Source organism: Crocodylus porosus, unplaced genomic scaffold, assembly GCF_001723895.1.
Source record: "Crocodylus porosus isolate Cpor-Errol unplaced genomic scaffold, CroPor_comp1, whole genome shotgun sequence".
Taxonomy (NCBI): domain Eukaryota; kingdom Metazoa; phylum Chordata; order Crocodylia; family Crocodylidae; genus Crocodylus; species Crocodylus porosus.
The window spans coordinates 14,415,447-14,438,285 of record NW_017728943.1 but is presented as its reverse complement, the minus strand read 5'-3'; positions in this window follow the sequence as shown (position 1 = coordinate 14,438,285).

Here is a 22,839-nt window from a genome sequence, read left to right as displayed (position 1 = left end):
GGTCTAAAATCAGGTCTGTGCAAATGACACAGCTTCACAGCTATGGCTAAAAGCAAAGGGTGCAAGGGGAGAGATGCAAAGAGTCAAACAGCAGCAAGAAACCAGCTGCCAGAAAAGGCACAGTTCACACTGGGAGGCGAGGCAGCTGGAGAAAACATGAGGAAAGCTGGTATGATCAATAGCACTGAGAGCCATGGTGAGGCCGAGCAGGATGAGAGGAATGATAGTGAAACCAATGGGGAGGTCACTCCTGCAGAAGAAAGGCGAGGAGATGGACAGCATTTCACTGACACCAACCTGATCATTACAAAATGGAAGCTTTGATGTCCAGCAGGCAGGAGCTTAGGTTCTGTCTATTCCTGCAACACAGCAGTGTTACCCCATTAAAATATAAACTGACAGACATATCTGATGTTAACCCACCCTGAACTTGAACATCTACACTCAGGCCTGACTCCACTTTTTTTTTCAAATGACTCCATTTCTTATAGCTCTGAGCCAAAACTGTGACTATGCTTCAGACTTTGGACAGGCGGATTTGAAATCCAGGTGGGAGTTTTGCCACTTGAGCCAGTGTCTAATACAAATTAGCTTTATGTCATGATGTGCTGGATGATGCAGTCATTTTTGAAGCACTGCGGGATGCACGGAGTGCTTATTTGCATGTCTCATTAACCAGAATGCTTTTCTAGCTCACAGCTGCCTCAGAGCAGCACTGAGGTCTGGGCTGGGGGAGCGAGCAGAAATTTTCAGCATGTGCTTGCACACAGGGGTCCTTATTCCAGTGGGTTCCAGAACTTGTTTAAAATGCAGCAATAAACCAATTGGCTATTTCCTTTCATTGGAGTCCATTCAAGCTGGGAAACTGAGTTGAAATTTCCCATCATGCATTTCTCTGCCTCTTCCCATAATGTCTGCTTCATACAGTACCAGGAACTCTCCCCTCCCTCCTCTTCTGTTTTTATGATTAATAATTAATTGTTGTTGAAAGAGAGAGGCAGAAAGGGAGACCTAGTTTCAGTTTTGCAACCAAAAGGGCACTACCTGGGCTGATTTTGATCTAAGGCCTATTTTATCTCACTTAGGAAAGCATGTGTTTTGATAAAAGCTTTTACATTTACCCTGACTGTATCTAAAATCTGGTCTGCACAACTGAGTTTTGATGGCATAGCTCTTATTGGCTACGGGCATTAAAAGATCACATTGATGTTGCTCTGCCATAAAAAAATGAAGCAGTCTGGACACAGTTATGATGACAGGAGATAGCTTCTGCCACCCTAGCTAATGTCAGACAGACAAGCAGTAGACCTATGCTGACAGAAAAACCCCTTCTGCCTAAATACGCTGCATCTGCACAAGGGGGCTCTTCCCACATAGACGTAGCTCGACATCACTCGAGCACCAGCAGCTTCATAATGTAGACAAACCCTGAGGCTAAAAGAATAAAGTAGGAGGAAATGCCTATGTGGGAACAACAGACAGAGCTCATATGAGGAAAGTTATAAAGGACAAAAAAGAAGTGAGAGGCCACAGGGTTTGTGAGTTTGCTGGAGAATCAATCTCCTGACTGATTGCATCTTCCTTTTTTTCAGTCCCAGCACCTGCCTCTGAATATTAGGAATAGGAACTATAGCATCACCACTTTAACAATAGGCTTTGACCATCCCGAGCAAAACCTGACTGCTTATTCCCTTTTATGCAGTATTTTGGTGGCGTTCCAATTCAGAATGAAGACCCCAAATTTCAGCAATTCTCAGCAAAATAGAACCCCTCTACTCCATCGAGATCTGCCTGAAAGCCTGGGCTTTGGAGAGCTGGAACAAGTCATGAGCTAAGAGCTAGGTTTTCAGGGCTTCCAGGCTCCCATCTCTTGGGGTGCTAGGAAACTATGCAGGAGATCTGGCAAAGAACCAGGTAGGTTTCTGGCAGAGTTAAATCTAAACTGATGCAGCCCTGCAGGATATTTTGATTTCAGCCAATCAGCAAATTCCAATGGCAAAATGTCTCCTTGATATTTCCCAGACCAGCTGCAGTTGGCAATGTATGACATGTCTCCGCCACTGCATATTAAATCCTTGATTTTTTTGATGTGTTCTAGCTTTTGACAAGTGGAGCAGCACAACGAGTGAGACAGAACTAGATCCTCTCAGCTAAGAATCTTTCCCCTGCAAGGTGGCCCTAGAGTGCCGTAGAGCTTAAATAATGGCCCCATACTTTTATCCCTGGTCCCAGCATAGGGCATGCCTGAAATGGCCCCTGGAGCAGAAACAAATGTGCTGGGACAAAATAGGAAAAGGAGGCAGCTTCTTTTGGGCCACAGAGTTCATAGGTAGCTGTGGGCAGCTGCTATAACTCAAGTAGCCTGTAAGACCTCAGTGTGGGAAATAAAAGAGCAATGTAAAGCCATTTTCCCCATGCTCTTGAGCTTACTCCCTGTCCTCCCTCCCACGTTTCATCTCTCTCTTTCTGGATTTTCCCTTCTCCTTCACAATTGTCTCTCTTTCTCTTCTTTCACCAGACTATGCCTCAATGTATTCAGGCCAGCATCCATTTTGTACATCCCAGAATGATGGTATTTTTTATTAGAACTAGCCTCTTTTAGAGACTTTTTTTGTAACATCTGGTCAAATGTTTTGATCCATACAAGATTTTGTGTGGGACTGGCCCAGATACAAGTCTTCTCAAAGATTGGGTATGGTTAGACCTAGGATTTTGGCTCTGGGCTGTCTCTCTGAATGGCAGTCCTATGCTGGGATAGTATAGTTTTGTACAGTGCTGTAGGAAGGAAACAAGAGATCAGCCAGAACACCTGTTTTCTCTCATGCATATTTTCAAATCCCTTCCCGCTCCTCTTCACACTCCTCTGTTAAGTGTCTTGTAATAGTATTGAGAGGACTTCTCTGTGAGAAACTGGAACCTCTCCCAGCCTGGTCTGCTACCACCTCAGTTTCTAACACAGTGGGTATATCTACACAAGAGGCTTTACTGCACAGTAGTGTAGCTGACTGCATAGTAATCATGTGCATTAAATATGTACGTGCTTACTGCACAGTAAACCATGCTAATCATGAGTAAATTTGCTACCTGAAAATGCAAGTAGTAAAGTTATTTGTGATTAGTTACTGCACAGTAGTGCTCATGTAGATGCCTGACTGGGAGCAAAATTGCTCCTGGTCAGCTAGCCACCAGGGGGTGGGAGATTGCTTCCTGCCCCTGGGAGCTGCCTACTGCTGGGGCAGCCTCTGCCACCAGAGCTCAGGTAGGAATTATGTTCCCCTGCCCTGGCAGCAAGAAGCTTCAAGCCCCCTGCTCCAAGATCATGACCCTAATCTCCTGTTTCACTATTGCAATCCTTATCTCCTAGTGCTGGCCCAGAGACTGTGGAGCTGGTGCTGGGAGCTCCCTGCTGGGGAGCCTATTCCTCACCCAGCCTCTGCAATCACAGAGATGAGCAGGGAACAAGCTCTCCAGCCCCTGCACTGCAGTCATGGAGCAGGTAACTGTGCTGGTCAGGGGCTACAGCATTCCAAAAAAGACATTTGCCAGCACTACTGCACAGTAACTCTAGTTACTGCACATTTAGTTAGTTAGTACTTCCTTAAGCAAGTACTCAGCTACACATTAATGAACATGTAGTTCTCAGTGAGACTGAGCTGTGTGCTGCTGTGGTGTAGATATGCCCAGGGGGCCTCTGTTAGGGCTCAAGATCCCACAAAACAGGGTTTTGGCTCAGGTCAGTATGCTCAAGTGAGCAGACTGCTGGGTGGAAAATCTGCCAACCTGCGTTCTGCCCATGCCCTGCTGTGCAACATGGACTTTAGCTTCCCTAAAATAAGTGAAAGACGACTTCGTTTGTAAAGCATTTTGAGATCTACAAATGAAAATCTGTACATGAGACCTTGGTGGCAGTGTTGAAAGTAACTCTCATCAAAGCAATATCATGCAAAGCAAAATGAACCCAAATATGCTTGCAAACAATACTACCACACCCTACAGAGATGCAGGATCCCTCCCCCTTCTCTCCTCCCCTCTCCCTGTGGAGGTGGATCTGTTCACCTGATATTCTGTCCCCGGGGGTCTGACCTGAGCCATGGAGCCGTCTCAGCTTGGGATCAGACTCCCTGTAGGAGTTAAAGCACTGGAAATTATTTCAAGTGCTTGCAAGCAAATGTAGCGTGGCTCTCAGATGGATCCCCAGAGACAATGGGAACAGGGTGGGGGCGGAGGGAACCTTCCCATGGAGATCTGGAGGCTCTGACATTGATCTTCAGATAGCACCCTGGAAAGAAAATAATTCTTCACCAAAACAAAACCAGAGTATTGTGTTTCTTACTTTATGTTTGTGCAAGGCTGTATTCCTGTACTGATTTGTTTCCTGTCTCTCCCAAAGCACTGTGACAAAGCTAGTATAGGAATGGGAATCTGTCCTTCACAATTATATTCTGCACCCCAGCCTTGGACAGGGATACAAAATAACTGCAAACAAATACATACAAATTATTGTGCAACAGTCCAGGAGCGAGTGACACCTTGTCAGAATGAGCTATTTGCAATGATTTAGCTAAATGGGGTTAGAAACTGTTCAGTTAAATTCAACCCACCTGTCACACATTCACACCTTTTCCAGTTTATGAGCTCCCATATCAATTTAGCTAATCTAAAAGTGCCCAAGCACCAGTGTCTACCAGTCAGTTGCACCAATGTAACCAAATGTTTTTTTTAATCAATGTCATTCGATTGATACAAGTTGCTCCTGTAGGCCAGGTCTTAGAAGAACAACCTCTGCTCTTCATTAGAGAAGATTAATTCAACTACTTGAGCAGGTAAGCTGGTAACTAAGCTGGGGAGATCAGACCAGTTTGATAGAAAATCTATGCACACATTGTAGCCTCCGGGATACCTTCAAACCATGAAACAGAAGATGGAAGAATTACTTCATCAAAGAATACCAACATTCGCTAGCTGAAGACACCCTAAAGGCAGGACTTTGTTGCTTAGCAACCTTTTGGTGGGTTGGATATTGCATACACTCACAACCCCAAGAATGCAAGATGCATTCATCAGATTTTCCAATAGGGTTTCAATAGGAAGGTAAAAAAAGAAGGGAAAAGTCTTTCTATCCTTCCCCATGATAACTTTATCTTGTGGTTTCGGCAATTCCTAAAACTACTTTAATGGCATTCTCTGCCACCAAAAATGACCAGGCACCCCTACTACAATGTAGTGCTTGGAGGTAGTGGATACAATTCCCTACAATGCAGCCATTTATATCTGTATGAAGTGAATGCAAAACCTTCCCACTGGTGTAAATGCATGGAGTTTTCATGTTAGGTATCATCTGACACACACATGCTTTGGACAGGGATAAATCACATAGCAAAGCAGGAAGCTGGAAGATATTCAAATGCAGCCCTTGGGTGCAGAAGTCATGGGCAGAGCCTGCCACAGAACAGAATTTGAAATTTTGGAGGGGTGGAGAAAAAAGAAATCTTCCAACCAGAAATGGGAGGAAATATTAACAATTTGAAATCTTTCACAGGAGGAAAAATTCCACATAATCAGGAAAACTGATTCTCTGAGCCACTGTTTCTGCAGGCCACGTGACTTAGCAGCAGTATAACTAAGATGTGATAACTGGGGCAAAAACCCAAGGTTGGAGGAGATGCCAGAAAAATAGCAGCTGCTGCCACAGCCACAGAATCACACTGGCAGCATAGTTGCAGCCAAGTCACCACTGCCTCTATGAGTTGCAGCTGCCCTGGGCAGGCACCCAAGTGCAATATTACACCTCTATGACAGCCAAAGAAGGCTGCCTCCCTATGCGGTCTGACCCCCATGCAGTAAAGCCCCCACAGGCTGCCCTGGCCTGTGGCTGCCAGCAAGATCAGGGAAAGTATGGCTCCTTTACTAAATGGAGGAGGCAACCTAGTAACAAATGATGTGGAAAAGTACTCAATGCCTTTTTTACCTCAGTCTTCACAGGCAAGGTCAGCTACGAGATTACTGCACCTGGCAGCATGATTTGGGGAGGAGGTGAACAGCCAACAGGGCTACAAGAACAGATCAGGAACTATTTCAAAATGCTGGATGAGAAAATCCAGGGGGCTGGATGCAATGCATCTGTGGGTGCTGAGGGAGTGGGCAGATGTGATTTCAGAGTCATTAGCCATTATCTGTGAAAACTCCTGGTGATTGGGAGAGGTCTTAGATGATTGGAAAAGGACAAATATAGGGCCCATCTTTAAAAAAGGGAAGAAGGAGGATCCAAAGAACTACAGACCAGTCAACCTCACCTCATCCCTGGAAAAATTATGGAGCAGGTCCTCAAAGAATCCATTTCTAAACATTTGGAGGAAGAGAAGGTGATTAAGACCAGTCAGCCTGACAAACCTGATTGATTGCCTTCTGTGATGAGACGACTAGCTCTGTGGATGTGGGAAGAGCAGTGGATATGATAGATCTTGATACAAACTCCAACAGCATTCTTGCAAGCAAGCTAAGGAAGTACCAGTTGGATAAATGGATTGTAAGGTGGATAGAAAACTGGCTGTACCGACAGGCTCAAAGGGTAGTAATCAAAGGTTCAATGTCTGTTTGACAGCTGGTATTAAGTGGAGTGCCCCAGAGGTCAGTCCTAGGGCCTATCTTGTTCTATATCTTCATCAATGACCTGGAAGATGGGATTGAGTGCACCCTGAGCAAATTTGCAGATGACACCAAGCTAGGGGAAGTAGTAGTTATGCTGGAGGGTAGGGCCAGGATTCAGAGAGACCTAGACAAACTGGAGGACTGAACCAAAATAAATCTTATGAGGTTCAATAAGGAGAAGTGCAAAGTCCTACACTTAGGACAGAACAATCCCATGCACAGGCTGGGGGCTGACTGGCTGGGCAGCAGCTCTGAAGAAAAAGACCTGGGGGTTACAGTTGACAATAAGCTGAATATGAGCCAGCAAGTGTGCCCTTGTTGCCAAGAAGGCTAATGGCACACTGGGCTGCAATGGTATGTGTGTTGCCAGCAGATCAAAGGAAGTGACTATTCTCCTCTATTCAGCACTGGTGAGAACACACCTGGAGTGCTGTGTCCAGTTTTGGGCCCCCCACTGCAGAAAGCATATGGCCAAATTGAAGAGAGTTCAGAGGAGGGCAACAAAATTGGTTAGGGGACTGGGGCACATGGCTTATTAGGATAGGCTGAGGGAACTAAGTTTATTTAGTTTGGAGAAGAGAAGACTGAGAGGTGATTTAATAGAGGTTTTCAGTTACCTGAAGGGGGGTTTCAAAGAGGATGGAGCTTGTCTGTCCTCAGTGATGGCAAATGACAGAACAAGGAGAAATGGTCTCAAGTTGCACAAGGGAAGTTTAAGTTAGATATTAGGGGGAAAACACTTTCTTGCCCAGAGGGTAGTAAAACACTGGAACAGGTTACCCAGAGAGGTTGTGAAATTTCCATCCTTGCAGGTTTAAAGACCCAGCTAGACAAAGCCTTGGCTGGGATAATCTAGTTGGGGATGGTCCTGCTTTGAGCAGTGGGTTGGACTAGATGCCCTCCTGAAGTCCCTTCCACCCCTTATTTTCTCTGATTTCTATGACTTGGGCAGCTCACGAAGGCTGGTGTTTTGACAAATCCACCAGTTCCTTAAGGAGTCAAGCAGCCAGAGGAGCAAGATGCCTTGCGACACTGCGGAGCCTGGATCTGGCTGGCTTCACAGCAGCCTAGTGGGGAACCTTGAAGCCCAAGGAACCTGAAAGCAGTGAGAGCTGCAGCCCCCAATCATCTCCTCCCCATGGGAATCTGGAAGGCCCCATTTCTGCAGCAGCCCATCAAGCATTTGGTTCTGGTGAATCAGCATTTTCCTACCGTACCACTTCCTGACAGAAAATGTTAACCAGCTCTAGCCATGAGCCCAGCTTTCCATTGGTGAAAAACTGACAAAACACAATGTCAAAGGACAATGGGTTTGCAATGAGGCTTACATAGACCCCCACAGGGATCTCATTAGTTGTAAACCATCTCCAACCCTCACTCTGTCAGTGAGCTTTGACTTATTTAACTCCTCGGATGCTGAGTTTAATATATCTGTGTCCTCCAACCAGTGAGTTTCTTCAGATCAATGGCTACATCTGAAAACTCAAACATAATGTCTCTGTGTATTGCTTTTATTATCTTTAGAGCAAGTGTGGTATTACTGACCTATCCCAATGAGGGGCTGTGAGGAGTAGTTAGTATTCTTGGAGTCCTGATGAAGGACTTCATGTTATGGTTATCTGGCCTTCTCCATCTTTTCCCATCTGGGGAAATACTGGGAATAGGTACTTCACAGGCTGGTCTGTGGTTTGAATGAAAGGAAGGATTTTTCCTGCTGCTGTTGTCCAATCACTAATCCGTTCCCCTCAGCCATGTATGGTGCTGTCAGTGTTGCTTCCTCAGCTGACTTTATCAGGATCAGTCAAAATGATGACAGTGAGTTCATTCTTGGGTGATGAACGCCATCACCTGCATAGCACCGAAGACTGCACAGAGAGATAATCATGGGAGAAAGTAGAATTGGCAGTTGTGGGCTGATCTAGGAATATTTCTGGAGAGTTTCTGGGGAGAAAGGAACTGAAACCCACCATGTTTGTATTTTTAAATGTATCAAGTTTAATGCTGTGCATGTCATCCCAGTTTGATTTCCTATATTGTTATACATGATGCAGAAAGCATTGCCCTAATTGCCTTTCCATTATAATTTCACCAAACTTTAGTAGGTTGGCATGGCATTTTCCATGCTGGCTGTGTCTGTCTCAGGATGATGTTTTTCTTTCAAAGCTTCATCTAAAACTGTTCAGTCATTTCTAAGGATATCAGAATAAAATATGTTATTTTGCTACATTCAAAAATTTCCAGCATTATTATATTTGAGAAGCACTCGAGTCTTCAGGCTTAAGAGATGGGTTTTGAAATTTGGTGGGTAAAAGATAGGGTTGGTTAGGATGAAGGAGGGCTTTGCCTTTTGCTGTTCCTTTGAAAATTCATGCAAATTTGGCTCAGTTACAATCCTCCAAAAATCTCAATTTCCAAATTGTCAGTAGAGAAATGTTAGAATTTACCAAGTAAATTGTCCAAAGCTTTTGTCTGTGCCATGCATGATCCATCTGAGAATTGCAACTGGTGTGCAAGGTTGTCCCTACAAGAGCTCGTGACTGCCATATGGAGCAACAGTTGTGCTGAACATCTGGACTAAGAGTAGGGCAACAATCTTTTCCGGGCTTAATGCATCCCCAGCTGGTGTCTGGGCAAGGAGAAGGAGAAAAAGAAACAACTTTACTAGATGCCATGGAGAAAGAAGTTAAGCCATAGGCTAGCAAGGAAGAGGTTGCGGGGAGGCTAAGAAGAAGGGATAAGGGAATGAGAAAAAGACTGAAAGGATAGCAGGACTGGGGTATGATATTGGTGGAGACATGGGAGACAGAGCAGGAGGACATGGGGAGCTTAGGGATAGGACATGACTAGCCTGGAAGGGCACACATTGATTGAAGGGTTTGTGACCACTGGAGAGCAATCTCTTCAATACTATGCGCAAAATCCAAGATTCCTGCATTTAGTCAGTCTTCTGCTGTGATCAAATACCTGTGTAGCCCACAGGCAGGGGTCCTGTGTGAAAGCAGCATGCACGCATATAATTAAAGATTGTATCGTCATGTGCATGGGCAACCTTAATTCTGATATTCCATAAGTTTTCAGTGCTTAGCTTTGCAGCACCGGTCTTCTTTTAATGTGCACTTTTGTATGCAGCTTTATATTTCAGTAGTACACGGTGCCCCACTGTGCTAGCAAACATACTAAGAGACAGGCTATGCTCAAAAGAGCAAGCAATCCAACCAGCAAAGGTGTATCATTACCTTCATTTTATAGATGGGCAACTGGAACACCTCAGAGATTTAATTAGTAACCCAAGGTCATTCAGGAAGTCTTTAGAAGAACAAGGTGTTGAACCTGCATGGCCTGAGTCTGAGATCAGTGTTTTTCTTAGTGAGACTTAGCCCATCCATGCTGAGTTGGTGGTCTCAGTCTTGCAGCTAGCCAATAATTCTTGTCATGAGAAAAACTGCCAACCAGCTTCTTGCTTCTTGCTGGTAGTCTAAGGAGGGAGACCTGCACTGAAGGGGTTTCAGAGACCAAACTCCCTTCTCATCCATTAAGTGGGTCTCTTTAAGGCAAAAGTGGGGCACAGAGTTTGAACACCCGCTTTGCTTCTTCCTGAAGCCCTGACCTGATTTGCAGATAGACCTAGATATGACATTAGCCACTGATTTCTAATGCCAAAGAAAATTTCATTCTGAAGGGGGAAAGAGAAAAACATGTATCTAGAGAAAGAATGGGCAATGGGGGGAGGTGAAAAGAGTTGGCAAAGGCAAGTCAAATGATAGAACGTGTGTGCAATGATACATTATTTATGAGGGCAAGTTCAACGGAGGAGCATCTTGTCCATGTGGGAAGAAGGAAGGAAGGTGACTATTTTTAGTGCTGGCATTCACATTCTCTAATATTGTTACTGCTCAGATTTGAGTGCCAGCTCCACTTTCTGAAAACAACCAAAGATCATGGCATTAGCCAAACCAAATTTGTACAGATTATTTTGCTTCTGTAGCTTATGGGTAAAAACAATAAAAGAAAAAAAGTACGCATGCTGCAAACACAGAATAATGGAGCAGAATCGTTCCTGGCAGCCCACCCTGGACCAGGACAACTTGCCCTGAAGAAGCATAAGTAACAGAGGAGAGGAGAGGAGGGATTAATGGGGGTGGCAGTATAAAGCCCACACCTTCCTGTGGCCCCAACATCTTTCCACATACCTTGGAAGGAGGTGGCGGGGAGTGTCCTCTGAAAATGTTGTCAAGACAGGGGAAATCAACCTTTCTAAAAACCCCTGCCCCAGTGAAAAGCTTATCATTACCTTTGGTTTTGGTTTCACAGAGAGTTTTCCTTCCAGTGCTCCACTCCCAGACCATTTGAACGAATGCATGAAGTAAGATTTTGCGTGACAGCATCAAACCACTTCACTGATATCCCAGTGACTTCTATCTGCCCTCCTCCCTTTCTGCACCGCGTTAGCAATCTTTCAAAACAAAAAGCAGTCGCATCAGTCTGCCAAAAAGTCAGTTGATAATTTCACACTGCTTATTGTTTACGGTTCCACAATCTACAAGCTATTTGGTGATTTTGCAAATATTTATTCTGCTACTTTCCTAGCGAAAGGAACAAAACTTCAAAGATGGGAAATGTCAGACTCACTCTCCTTTCATTTTCAGAAGGTCAGTTCTACATAGCTTTTGCTAAACCTTTCAGGATCTCCTCAGCTTTCTATGGTTTTTCAGGAATAATTGTCACATGTTCAAGTGCACTAACACCCCTAGAGCCCATTTCCCTCTAACCCCTGCTTCAGAGTCTATTGCAGGTGCCTGCCTGCCTGCCTGCCTTTTATAGGGACCAGTAGCCTTCTCCTACCTGGGTCTGATCAATGGATACAGCTGGCTGACCCTAGGCCCTTAAAAGGGCAAGTTGCCCTCTTACAGCATGTCATCCACAAGGGCTGTATATTTTCATAAACTAAAGGTGCCCCCTACCAGCAGTAGTGTAACTGAGAGGGGACAATGGGGATGCCAGCCCCAGACATCGACTTGTTGGGGAGGCACAAAAATAGCAGGTGCCTCCACTTCTTTCTCAGCTGTCACCAGGAGCCAGCCTGCCGTCATGCCCTGTGCACCACCACTGCCCAAGACACAGACCTGCCCATTTGCACCTCTGCCTCCCTGCTCTTTAATAGTTATTCACAGCGTCATTTCATAGATTTCATAGACATTTGGGCTGGAAGGGACCCCAGAGGATCATCGAGTCCAGTGCCCTGCCCCAGGGGCAGGAAGTCAGCTGGGGTCATAGGGTCCCAGCAAGATAAACATCCAATTGTCTCTCGAAGGCATTCAAAGTGGGTGCTTGAACCACCTCCGGCGTCAGTCTATTCCAGACCTTGGGGGCTCGGACAGTGAAGAAATTCTTTCTTACGTCCAGCCTGAATCGGTCGCCGTGGAGTTTGTGACCGTTTGACCTTGTCATCCCTTGTGGGGCTCTGGTGAACAGTCGTTCCCCCACATCCTGATGAGCACCTCTGATAAACTTATAGATGGCCACCAGATCACCCCTGAGCCTGCGCTTTTCCAGGCTGAAGAGCCCCATGGCTCTCAGCCTGTTGTCGTAAGGTCTGTTTTCATGACCTCTGATCATGTGCGTGGCTCTTTGCTGGACTCTGTCAAGCTTCTCCACATCCTTTTTGAATTGTGGAGCCCAAAACTGGACAGTACTCCAGCTGCGGCCTCACCAAGGCCGAGTACAAGGGGAGAATGACGTCCCGGGATTTGCTCGAGAAGCACCTATGGATGCACGCCAGCATTTTGGTCGCTTTACTAGCCGCAGCATCACACTGAAGGCTCATGTTCATCTTGTGGTCAACCATGACCCCCAAGTCCCTTTCATCTGTAGTGCTAACCAGCATAGCACTACCGAGCCTATAAGGATGCTGCAGGTTTTTCCTCCCAAGGTGGAGAACCTTGCATTTTTCAGTGTTGAACACCATCAGGTTCGCATCCGCCCATTTCATGAATCTGTCCAGATCCACCTGGATCACCCTCCTATCTTCAGGTGTGGATGCTTTACCCCAGAGTTTGGTGTCATTGGCAAACTTGGCCAGTCCACTTCTGACACCAATGTCCACATCATTGATGAAGATGTTACATAGTATAGGCCTTAGGACAGAGCCTTGAGGGACTCCACTGGTCACAGGGCACCAAGATGATTGGCTCCTGTCAACCACCACCCTCTGGGTCCTACCACGGAGACAATTCACCGCCCAGCAGATCGTGGTGAGGTTGAGGCTGCAGTTAGCCAGTTTAGCCAAGAGGTGATCCTGGGATACCAGACTGAAGGCTTTTTTAAAGTCAAGATATACAATGTCGATCTCTTCCCCCTTGTCCAGGTGATAGGTCACCTGGTCGTAAAAGGAAATTAGATTGGTCAAGCAAGACCTACCCACAACAAACCCATGCTGGGTATCCGTCAGGTTATTGCTGCCAGCTAGTCTGTTAAGGATGGCCTCTTTAATAATCTTTTCCAGGACCTTCCCCAGGATAGAGGTCAGGCTGATGGGCCTGTAGTTTGCCAGATCTACTTTCCTCCCTTTCTTGGAGATACGCACCACATTGGCCTTCTTCCAATTATCAGGCACTACACCGGAGCACCAGGAGCTCTCAAAGATCCATGCCAGGGGCTGGACTATGATGCTCCCTGGCTCCCTGAGTACCCTTGGGTGTAACCCATCAGTCTTTTCTTTGCAACTGCTCACACCTCCTTTCACTTGTTCAAGGGGAATTAAAATAAGGAATTCGAAGACACAGATGCTGTTGAGCCTTCCTACCCTCCTTTACTAATAGGCCTCCTTTCTCTTTACTCCTACTTTTTCCTCTGGTATATTTGTCAAAGCTACCCTTATTACTCTTAACCCATTAATTTTGTTCCAATCCTCATTTCTCAAGCAGTGTCCCTCCCCTGTTATGACATGTTTTATCTAGTTGGAACTCATCTAGGTTCTTTTTCATTGCTTCATCTTGAATGAAATCTGACCATCCCAGATCCCCCATGGTCACGCCATTGCCCAATGAGGGCCGCAAATCAGCAAGGCAACTTAACTCTATTTATACAAGCTTTTTTTAGGCCTGTCCAAAGGACCTTGCTACCCTGGGAGAGAGAAACCTAATTGCTTCCTCAAGACACTCACCAAAACAGTGCAGAGGATATAAACTAAGTGGGATTTTTATCACAGAGTTTCCTTGGAATCCCTCTATCAGGGGAGAATGGTTTATCCCAGGGGCGGGCAGTTATTTTGTGCAGAGGGCCACTTACTGAGTTTTGGCAAGCCATCAAGGGCCACATGACAGGCAGCCAGGGGCAGATAAATATTAATTTTCTAAATTTTTTAGAGGCCCCACAGGCTAGATAGAATGGCCTGGTGGGCCACATCTGGCCTAAGGGCTGCATTTTGCCCACTCCTGGTTTATCCTGTCCAGCTTCCTTACCCTCACCCAAAAGTGAAGGGATGAGCCTCCAAGACCTGGAAATCACCCCCAGCTGCATGGATCTCAGAATATCAGCACAAGCCAAAGTGACTGGTTCAAAGTTTGAAGCATCCCTTCTCTTCTTGCCAGCTCCATTCTTGTCAGGTTTTTCCTAGCAGAAGCTGCCCATAGGCATATAGATCCAAGTTCCATCCTGAGCTATGAAAGCTCAGTGGGCTAAGGTACATCAGTGTTTGTGGCCACTTGCATACAAAGGAGCATTATGGCTAGCATCCTGACCAGGCTGGGGAAACTCTCTTCTTCCACACTCCCCCTTGATGGTTTGATAAGACCCTTTCCTGTTGCTGGGGGCTTTCAGCACTGGTCCAAAATAAGATTGGATTTTGCACCTCTAGATCCTTAGAAGAGTGTCTGAGTGGCTCTGCCACCATCTCCTCCCACCCTGTAAAGACAAGGGATAATCCATAGTATGGATGAGCCCTGTCTCAGGCAGCATTAACCTCTGAGGCACCCCCCACCAGGACAAAGACTGTCAGGATGTGGATGTGTAACTCTTAAGCAGCAGATGATATTGAAAAATAGCCCTGCAGGAGGATTAATTATATGATATGGAGCAAAGGAAAATTGAACAAAAATAGTGATTTAAAATCTCCACCAGACTTGCATCCTCCCTCCTCTACTTGCTTTCTCATTTGGAAACTCTCTCTGTTTCCTTGCTCTCCCTGGATGGTTTGATAAGACCCTTTCTTGTTTCTTTTCACCCCCAAGCAAGTATGATTCCCGTTCCTCCCCCTCCCTGATTTGAGGTGTGCATTGGTGGTTGACTTCTATCTCTTCAGTTCAATCTCCCTGCTTGTTCATTTTCTATACAAGTCTTTCCCACCCCCTCCCTTCAGCCAAATGGATTTTTTTAATCTACCTTATATTTTTAAGTTGCCTTGATATTGTTAGCCTTTGGGCTTCCTTGACTGTGTTTTGAATACTCAGCTGCCCTTCCCTTATACCATCTCCTGCTCATTCTAGAGGGCAACTTTACATCCTTTCCTACTGGCTTTATAATTGGTTTGCAGAAAATGTGGGCACCCTATTTAAAAACTGGATGAGAACCCATATCATGGGACCTGAATCTCCAGCAATAGAATGTGAAGACTTTCCACTGAAGCCAAAGGGAAATCACTTGTGTTCTGTGGTGGAAAAATCAAGATATGGCACCTAAAAAAATATGGACTTTGCCATTGACCTCATGCCCATAACAAAATTAATCCATACCCTCCACATACACATTCCACAAAATTTCAGAAAGCTCAGAATCTGAGTCTACAGGCAGTCCTCAGACTAAGGACTCAATTGCTTCCTGAAAACCACCTCTTAAATCGAAACATTGTAACTCGGATTTCCCGATAGAATCAATGTTATAAATGGGAGATTGGTTCCTTTACCAGGCTGGATACAGCTGCATCCAGCTGGTAAGTCTTGTATGGTGGAAGAGGATGGGGAAGGGAGGGGATGTGGGAGGCAGATCAAGGCCCCCCGCAGTGAGGGAGGGGCTGGGGCAAGCTGCTTATTTGGTGGCACCCACCAGTCATCTGGGAGGGCGTGGGAGAGGGCATGTGCCTCCAGATCTGCATGGGACAGGGCAGTTGGGGTCAGGGCTGCACTGGGAGTGTGTGCCCCCAGATCAGGGCAGGGCAGGTCAGGGCAGGGCAGGCAGTGCTGGGGCTGTGCCGGGCTGTACTCCGGGTGCGCGGCAGGGCCTATGGGGGGGGCTATGGTCCCCGATAGCCTCTGCTCCACCACTTGCCGTGACCTGCTGCCTGCCTTGATCTGGGCGCACATGCCCTCCAACCACTTGCCCAACCAGGGTAGGGTGGGTGTGGGACAGAACCATGGTTCATCTGTGGGGGGGGCAGCTCCTGCCACTGTGCACTGTTTGTCCACAGGCAGTGCAGCGGCCGTGTCCCATGCCCACCCCATTCCAAATGGGTGAGCACTAGGAGGGCATAGCTCCCACTTCCAGTGCAGCCTGGTGTAATCCTGGCCCCACCTGCCCTACCCCATACAGATCCGGGGGCACATGCCCCACCTTCCCTCCTGGATGAGTGGCGGGAACCATCAAATGATCATCATGCCCCAGCCCCTCTCTCACCATGGGGGGCCTTGATTTGCCTCCCCACATTTCCCCTCACCTTCTACCTCACCAGACTTACCAGTTGAACACAGCTGTATCCAGTGTCATAAACTCGAAACCCCCACTAGAAAGTCAAAACAGGGTGTCAATTTATAAATGTCTTAAGTGCCATTCATCATAACTCAAAAAGTCATAAATTGAGGACTACCTAGTCCAAACCCCTGCTCAAAGCAGAACCATCCTCAACTAGATCATCCCAGTCAAAGTTTGTCTAACCAGGTCTTAAAAACCTCCAAGGATGGAGATTCCACCACCTCACTGGGTAACCTGTTCCAGTGCTTTTCTACCCTCCTAGGGAGAAAATTCTTTCTAATATGTAACCTTAACTTCTCTTGTTGCAACATGAGCCCGTTGCTCTTTGTTCTATCATCTGCCACCACTGAGAATAGTCCAGCTTCATCCTCTTTGGAACCAACCTTCAGGTAGTTAAAGACTGCTATTGAATCCCCTCTCAAGTCTTCTTTTCTCCAGACTAACTAAACCCAGTTCCCTCAGCCTCTCATCATAAGTCATGTGCCCCGGTCCCCTCACCGTTTTTTTGCGCTTCAGTGAACTCTTCAATTGGTCCACATCCTTTCTGTAGTGGGGGGCCCAAAACTGAACACAGTACTCCAGATGTAGCCTGTCAAATGCAGCCACATGGTATGTCAGCTATAATACACAAACAAAGGAAAATCTTAACTTTCAGCTCTATTCCATTCTCAGCCCCATTCCACTGGTTCTTTCCTTTTCCTGGATTATGCATGAATCCAGAACTCCACCACGTATCTTATGTTCTCTACTCTTTGCAAAAGGAAACTAAACTACTTTCTACTGAGTCTGGAAATGCCCTTGGTTGGAGACTCCTTTGCCAGCTGTATTTTTCTAATACATTTCTCAATAATTAAAATTCCCTGTATATGTTTTCTTTTAATTGCTGGCATTCTTTATATCTTTTCCACTACCACCTGCCTAGCACCTTAACATGCTCATTTATTAGGTGGTCTGTATCATATTTGACCTTCATGCTCCCATTTTGCTTGTACTTCCCATGATCTCCCTAAAATAATATTCCATTATTTGTCTTTACTTTCAGTTTGGGGAGTTTTTTTGTTACATTTATAGAACAACATGGGCTGCCTCTTTGGCTAATTTAATGTCAATACATTCTGGAAGTTAACTAGATATTCTGCAGCCTTGTAGCAAAATTCTCTGCTTCAAGGGCTGGTTAAAATATGCAGAGGACTTCTGCAAAAATAGCATTGTAGAATCCCTTTTTTGTGTCTCATTAAGCCCATAACACATTCACTCACGTTTGCATGTCTAAGGGCATTTGTTTTGACTGCCAGACCTGCAAACACAGCTTGGGATGTGAGCATGGAGCTGGATGCTTTCGATCTCCTAGTGACAAACTTCTGCCATTGGCACTCCACAAAAGAGGCTGGAAATAGAAACGAACTCAGGTTGCTCCCTCAGAGCTCTCTTGGCTTGAAAGGGTCTACTTTAAAAGTGTATTCATGGGGCGAGCATAGAATAAATGGACCTGATTCTGAAACCACTGAGGAAGTAGATGTATTGAAAAAGGAAGGGGAGCCATTTTTTCTGACCACTCTTGCTTAGTCATTTCCCATATTTCTGGTGTTGACCACTTCAAGGCTAGAAGAAAGAAATCTGAGTGAAAAACAGAAAGGCCTCACTGTCTTCTCCAGCTCTAACTAGAAATCTTGCAGTGTCCACTGAGAAACCAGAATAACCACTGGATTCAGCTCCCCCTAGCCTTGGATTTCTGTCTTGCATTTCTGCAGGCATGGCAGCCCCACGGTGGGGTTCAACATGTGCAGGTTTTCAGCATTTTCAGGTTTTCAGGACTTTTTCTCTTCCTTCACGCACACTTTGACTAGTAGTGAGCTAAGTCGCAATGCTGACCTTCTTACACCATTGTCAGGTATGGTGTGGACTCAGAGAAGGCCTCAGACTTCACAGTCTGGGTGCAATAAGAGTTTACATCCCAGTGAAGTGAACAGGGAAGGTCATGATTCTCCTAGAGCTACTGCTTGAAGATTAGGCAGACCTCACTTCACCAGTGAAAGATATTTGTGCAATCAGACTAACCGGAGACTTAGCTTTGAAATAGCTTAGATTTGGGAGCACAAATCATCCACCAGAAATAAATGTGGATTGACTGGCTATGCACTTTCCTCCAATCTGATTCCTGTTCAAAGGTACCAATATTATTTCCACTGGGTCCCAAATTAATCTCAGATTCAGATCTGCAGCCATGCTGGGATTTTCTTCCCCACCACCCCTCAAAGCTCAGGGTCTCTGAAATCAAATATAGGGCCCATTTTCCACATGAAAAGAAATTGCGGAGTGAGGAGAGGTCAGGTCAAATTCTACGCTTTTAGAACAATGTTTGTCAAAGGAGATCCAAGTATTTTATGACTACCAAAGCCTTAACCCCCCCCACCGCCCCCCACACATACCTCCTGTGAAGCCACTCAATTTCATTATCACCGTTTGACTCAAGGAAAGAAATAAAATGATTTGCCAGGGTCATACTGCAAGCCAGTGGCACAGCTGGCAATAGCACCCACCTGCCCTGGCACTCAAGGGATATGTAGAGGGCCCCCCTTGCTGTGCCCAGGAGTACTGCTGCAGAGCAGGCCACAGCCACTCAGTCCTTCCTGGCATGCATGCCAGATTCCAGATACGAAACAACGTAACCACCTTAGAGCAGCCCTGAGTACATGCCAACAGCACAAACCAGTCAGGGAGTTTGGGAACAGCAGTGCACTCAAGGCAAGTATGTTCCCTCCATTTCAGCAGCTGGCATATGTAAAGCAAGAGGGATTGGACAGGGCACAGCATATTGCATAGCAGCCCTCCAAGCATGGACCGGGTATTAACACGACCCCAGCCACCTGGGTCTGAGCATTGCAACATGGTTCCTAGCCCACTTAGCTGAAGAACCCTTTCCTAGTGAGGCTGCTTTGACAGACTTTACACGCTTCTTTATTTGATTCGGCTTTTTTCTTGACAAATCCTTCATTTTAGGACACACAACTTAGCAAATCTGAAGTCAGTGAGTTTTACACCCAGGATGAACTTGGCCGGGAACAGTTTGGAATTAGTTCCTCGTGCCAGCGTTATTTTCTCTGCTGCAGATTGTATCTTCCTGTATTGGTATTCCAGTCATGTGTTTTATCCCACCAGGTCTCTGTAATGCCAACTAAATCATCATTGTTTTCATGCATGAGAACCTCTAGCTGCTCTTGCTTAGTCATTTCCCAGATTTCTGGTGTTAAGACACCTAAGGAAATAGGCTGTGCCCACTTTTTCTCACACATTTGGACTTCACTTCTCTTGCTAGGGGTCTTATCCCCTTTTTAATTCAGAAAAAGTTCTCAGAGTCCTAACCAGATCATACACACCATCTTCCTGCCAATGTCGCTGTCCTATCATCCAGGGGAAGGCTGCCTAAAATATACAGTAAGAGTTGATGTGCTGTACAGCAAACCCCACTTTCCTCCCTCTTCAGTTTGATCTTCCTTCTTCACATGATCAGCAGAGTTGTGGAATACATCAGCTGTTATGTTCAGCTCCTGCTCGATGGCTTTCCAAAAAGTGCCCCTTTTTGCAGCAGCCATGTTGTGGATTCCATTGTGGTTGACACAGAACAAGCTCTATCTGGTGGCTTCCATGCTCCATTCAACCCCCCCTTCTGTAAGGCTGCAAGGTTATCATAAACCCGGGCAGCAGCATGCAGCCAGCATGTCTGTGTCCATCCTATAGAACATCCTGCCAGTCCTTTGCAACATCTCCGACTGACAAGACCTATGCTTTCCTCCTCGGGGTCTCCTTTGCAGGTGCTTTCATGCCTCTCCTCTGGCTCTCTCAGTGGCTATGCTCTCTCCCTCTCTGAGGAAGTCGGTTGATGTGATTGCAGAGCCACTGGTCATTATCTCTGAAAACTCGTGGCAATAGGGGGAGGTCCCAGATGATTGGAAAATGGCAAATATTAGGGATGTGCAGAGCAGGTATTATTCAATTCAACAGCCATGTCGAATATTAAACTGGGTTCTGCTTCGATTTGCCATCCGCTTCAAGTCGAAGTGAGTCCGCTTCGACTCGAGGTCGAAGCTTAGTCGAATATTTGAGCTGCTTCGACTTCCCCACAGGCTATAATGGGGAAGGTCAAAGCAGGCTATAACTTTGGCATTTCTTGCAGGAATGGTAGCTTCTGAGGAGCCCACAAAGCCTGCCAGCTTTCAACAAGGTAGGTTCAGGGGGTTCGGAGAAACAGCACCCCAAATTCTTGAGAGAAAACCTCCTGTGACTTCTGTGTGGAAAGCCACAGGGAGCTCAAAACTGCAGGCTTGCTAGCCCCTGAGGAGCCCACAAAACCTGCCAGCTTTCACAGTGATAGGTGTAGGGGTTTGGGGGAAACTGCACCTTAGGCTGCTGACAGATAAAACTCGTGATCCAGATGGAGCGAGGAGGGCGGCGTTCGCTCCGTCTGCACCTGGCGCTTGGGGAGCCCCAGCAGCAGGAGGTTCACCTTGAGGAGCACCAGCTGCTCCACCAAACCAGGATCCAAGCAGGTGTGGTGGGGTGTCACAACATCCACAGCCACGCTGAACACCCTCTTGCTTGGCACACTGGTCGGTGGACAGGACAGGTATTCCCGGTGGCCAGATCCGGCCACATCGGGCTGTGGGTTGCCCAGTAGGCCAAGTGGTCACAGGCCAGGGGCCCCACAGGCTTGGCAAGATAGGCAGACACCATGGTGTGAGGACTGTCTGCCTGATCCTGGGGTCTGGTGGGTCTGGACCCACTAATGTTTGCCATGGCCTTAGCCCATACTGGCAGCGCCTGTGGCGGAGGGGAAGACTGGCTCGTGGATGGTGGGCTGGGCTCAGGCAGTGGATCTCCCTGTCCTACTTCCCCCCGCCTCCACTGTTCAGACTCCTTCACTTTCTTCATAAGTACCTCCCTCCAGGGACTCAGTGTCTCGCTGTCACATATGATGCCCTTCACCCTTGGGTCACAGATGGCGGCCAGCATATGCACTGTGTTGCGCCCCAAGGGTTCAAGCCTTTTCCTACGGCCCTCCTTCAGCCGCCTCACCAGTGCCTGCACATCTGGTGAAAGCGGCCTGCCCCAGCCAGGAACATTGGCCCCCAGGAAGCTCTCCGTTTGGCTGTGGAGCTCCTTCACTATGGGGACCACCTGGATGAGGAAGGCATCAGCAGCACTGAGGGTCTCAGTGACCTTGAGGAAGGGCTTGAGGACCAGCAAGATCTGGGACATGGAAACCCCCTCAGCTTTGGTCAGGGGGCCACTGATCCCAATCTCCCCTAGCAAGGCCAGGTCATGAATGGCCTTCTGTTGCTCCACCAGCCTCTTGAGCATCAGGTATGTGGAGCTCCACCAAGTCTCCACATCCTGGATGATTCTGAGCTGCGGGACATTTAGGTCTGCTTGTCTGCCCCACAGCATCTTGCCCCCCTTGATGCTCCAGTGGAAGTAGCCTGCCACCTTCCTGCATCTGGAAATGAGCCTGCTGGTGTTGCTGGTGCCACCACCGGCAGCCCTGTCCCCCTCCAAGGCACCCCTCACAATCAGATGTAAATTGTGTACCACACAGTGAATACCAGCAAATTTGGCATCACAGACTGCCTTGACCATATTGGCCCCATTGTCGGTGACCATAAAGCCGCGGGTGAGCTCAGCCTGCTCAACGCCCAGCCACCCCTGCACCATGAGGTTCATGGCCCCCCTTATCTCTGCTGCTGTGTGGGACTCATCCATCACCTTGGCATGAAGGAAAGCCCACTGACAGCCTGACTGGCCACACCAGTGCCCTGTGAGGGACAGGTACACATGATCTCCACCCCAGCTGCTTCAGATGTCCAAGGTGAAGTGTATGGTCACCTGCAGACCTGCCTTGTGCAGCTCCTCCCTCAAGTGCTCCCTGCATGCTTCGTATAGGGAGGGCACCACCATCCTGCTTGAAGGTGGTGCATGCGGGCACTTGGTAGGATGGAGCCAGCAGTGCCAGGAGCCACCTGAACCCTGGCCGCTAAACAAAGGTGAAGGGCTGGCCATCCAGAGCAAGCATCTCCCCAATGGTTTGGGTGACCTTGCTCACATTTGCAACTGGTCCCTTTTGCCCCCAATGTGCCAGGGTGCCCTGCTTCTGCTGTGGGGGACGGGGGCTGTGGAGTGAGTGGGGGCCGTTCCTGTGGCAAAGAGGTGGTACCTGCGGAGATGATTCAGCATCACCAAGGTGGTCATGGGCTTTGTTCCCTTGCCCCAGCTGATTTTGGCTCAGCAGTGCGTGCAGATAGCAAACGCAGGATCATCTGCTAGCTCATAATGATCCCAGACCACGCTAGTGCTAGGCCTTTCCCTCTGGCATGCAGGTACATCTGCAGATGCTGCTGAACTCTCCCCCTCTTCAGCAGTCAGAGGCACAGCAAGAGGAAGAGCGGACTCAGCTGAGCCGTTTGCCTTCACCTGTACAGAGGCACCTTCTGAAGTGCCGCCTGGGAAAGACCGCGT